Genomic DNA, 2500 nt, shown 5'->3' with positions numbered 1-2500 from the left:
TTCCCCGGATCGCGTCTGGAGGGGTTTCGCCCTCGCCGGGAAGCCGGCCGCGGAGGAGGGCGCCCGAGGCGCATGCGCGCGGGCAGCCGGTGAGACACCACGGACAGCCACGCGCAGCACGCAGCCAGGCGCCCCGGGACAGGCCCGGGGCGACCGGTCGCCAGGCCCCCTTCTCGGGGGGCCAGGCACGCCGGCGGCGTACCTCCGTGGCAGGACCCGGCCAGGGACCCTGCCAACGGGCGATCGGGGGGTCTGACCTTGTGGGGGGACGAAGGGGAAGCAGAGCTCACCCTGCGACGGCCCCAGCAGCGTCCTGGGGAAGCCCCGGGGCGATTGTCGATCAAGCGACCCTCAGACAGGCGTAGCCCCGGGAGGAATCCGGGGCCGCAAGGTGCGTTCGAAGTGTCGATGATCAATGTGTCCTGCAATTCACACTAATTCTCGCAGCTAGCTGCGTTCTTAATCGACGCGCGAGCCGAGTGATCCACCGCCAGGAGTCACAGGCAACTTTTCTAAAACGTTCGCCCACCTGCGGGCGCAGGGGAGGCGGGAGGAAGGCGACGCCGTCCATCCGTCGCCCGTGCGGCGAGATGGCACGGGCGCCCCGTTCAAGGCTTCCCCTCTAGGAGTCAGACAGCACCGTCATGGGGGGGAAAAACATTGCCAGGTGCTCAGCCCGGGAGCCCGCCCCACCCACCTGGGGGCGAGGGAGGGGGCTCCCGGAGCGACGGGAGCAGGCAGCCCCGCAGCCGCCGGTCCCTCCCGGGTAAACCCGGGAGGGACTACGCGAGTCTTCAAACCCCTCAGCCCGGCCACACGGGACCGGGTCGGACCGGGTACCTGGCAACGAGGGAGGGTCGCTCCACCTGCACATCAGCCGTCCGTCGCTGGATCGGCCCGAGCAGTGCCAGCAGAGGCTGGCGATCGGCCCACCCTCACCCTCGCCTGGGTCGGAGGTGCCGGAAGGGAAGAGCCAGGCAGCTCCCCATCCCGCACGCCTCCCACCGAGAGGAGCCGGGGTCCCCTCGCAGGCCCTCAGCCCCTTCTCTTCCAGGCCGTCCTGCCGCGCGAGAAGGGCCGCTCCTCGGACGCCTGAGACCCGGTCAGATCGGGCGTCCGAGGGCCGGGCCCTGTGCCTACGGTGCGTGCTCGCAGGAGGCGGGCCGAGGGCTTCGGGCTGGCGCCGTCGGTCGCTCGGGCTGCCACCCCAAAGCCTTCCCAGCCGACCCGGTGCCGGTCGCGGCGCACCGCCGCGGAGGAAATGCACCCTGCGGGGGCTGGGTAGGGCCCGGGCGCCGGTCCCGCGGAGGGGATCCGGAACTCCCGGGCCACCGACCTTCCCGCCGTGTTGAATCCTCCAGGCGGACTGCACGGACCCCACCCGTTTACCTCTCGACGGTTTCACGCCCTCTTGAACTCTCTCTTCAAAGTTCTTTTCAACTTTCCCTTACGGTACTTGTTGGCTATCGGTCTCGCGCCCGTATTGAGCCTTAGATGGAGTTTACCATCCGCTTTGGACTGCATTCCCAAGCAACCCGACTCCGAGAAGACCCGATCCCGGCACGCTGGGGGCCGCCACCGGCCTAACACCGTCCGCGGGGTGAGCCGTGATCAGAAGGACTTGGGCCCCCTGAGCGACGCCGGGGAGTCGGTCTTCTGTATGCCGCCGGGTGGGGATTCGGCGCTGGGCTCTTCCCTCTTCACTCGCCGTTACTGGGGGAATCCTGGTTAGTTTCTTTTCCTCCGCTTAGTAATATGCTTATATTCAGCAGGTCGCCACGTCTGATCTGAAGTCGTAGTCGGAAAGAAAACGCCGGAGCGTTCGGGGGGAGCCGGGGAAGGCCAGGCAAACCCTGCCGGAGCAGGGGGGGCCTGGCGTACCCGGCAGCGCGCGCCCTCTTTCCCCGGATCGCGTCTGGAGGGGTTTCGCCCTCGCCGGGAAGCCGGCGCAGAGGAGGGCGCCCGAGGCGCATGCGCGCGGGCAGCCGGTGAGACACCACGGACAGCCACGCGTAGCACGCAGCCAAGCGCCCCGGGACGGGCCCGGGGCGACCGGTCGCCAGGCCCCCTTCTCGGGGGGCCAGGCACGCCGGCGGCGTACCTCCGTGGCAGGACCCGGCCAGGGACCCTGCCAACGGGCGATCGGGGGGTCTGACCTTGTGGGGGGACGAAGGGGAAGCAGAGCTCACCCTGCGACGGCCCCAGCAGCGTCCTGGGGAAGCCCCGGGGCGATTGTCGATCGAGCGACCCTCAGACAGGCGTAGCCCCGGGAGGAATCCGGGGCCGCAAGGTGCGTTCGAAGTGTCGATGATCAATGTGTCCTGCAATTCACACTAATTCTCGCAGCTAGCTGCGTTCTTAATCGACGCGCGAGCCGAGAGATCCACCGCCAGGAGTCACAGGCAACTTTTCTAAAACGTTCGCCCACCTGCGGGCGCAGGGGAGGCGGGAGGAAGGCGACGCCGTCCATCCGTCGCCCGTGCGGCGAGATGGCACGGGC

General features: G+C 68.9%; 2 non-coding genes across 2 annotated transcripts; both read right to left on the bottom strand.

Annotated features, from left to right (window-relative positions):
• Positions 1 to 345: 345 nt before the first annotated feature.
• Positions 346 to 499, bottom strand: LOC146870275 (5.8S ribosomal RNA). The gene has a single exon (XR_014959876.1). It is a non-coding gene; the product is annotated as a 5.8S ribosomal RNA (ribosomal RNA).
• Positions 500 to 2244: 1745 nt separating this feature from the next.
• Positions 2245 to 2398, bottom strand: LOC146870274 (5.8S ribosomal RNA). The gene has a single exon (XR_014959864.1). It is a non-coding gene; the product is annotated as a 5.8S ribosomal RNA (ribosomal RNA).
• Between the last annotated feature and the right edge of the window lie 102 nt (positions 2399 to 2500).

Source organism: Triturus cristatus, chromosome 1_1, assembly GCF_964204655.1.
Source record: "Triturus cristatus chromosome 1_1, aTriCri1.1, whole genome shotgun sequence".
NCBI classification, from domain to species: domain Eukaryota; kingdom Metazoa; phylum Chordata; class Amphibia; order Caudata; family Salamandridae; genus Triturus; species Triturus cristatus.
Note: the sequence above shows the minus strand (reverse complement) of the source record. Positions and strands in the feature narration are given on the sequence as shown.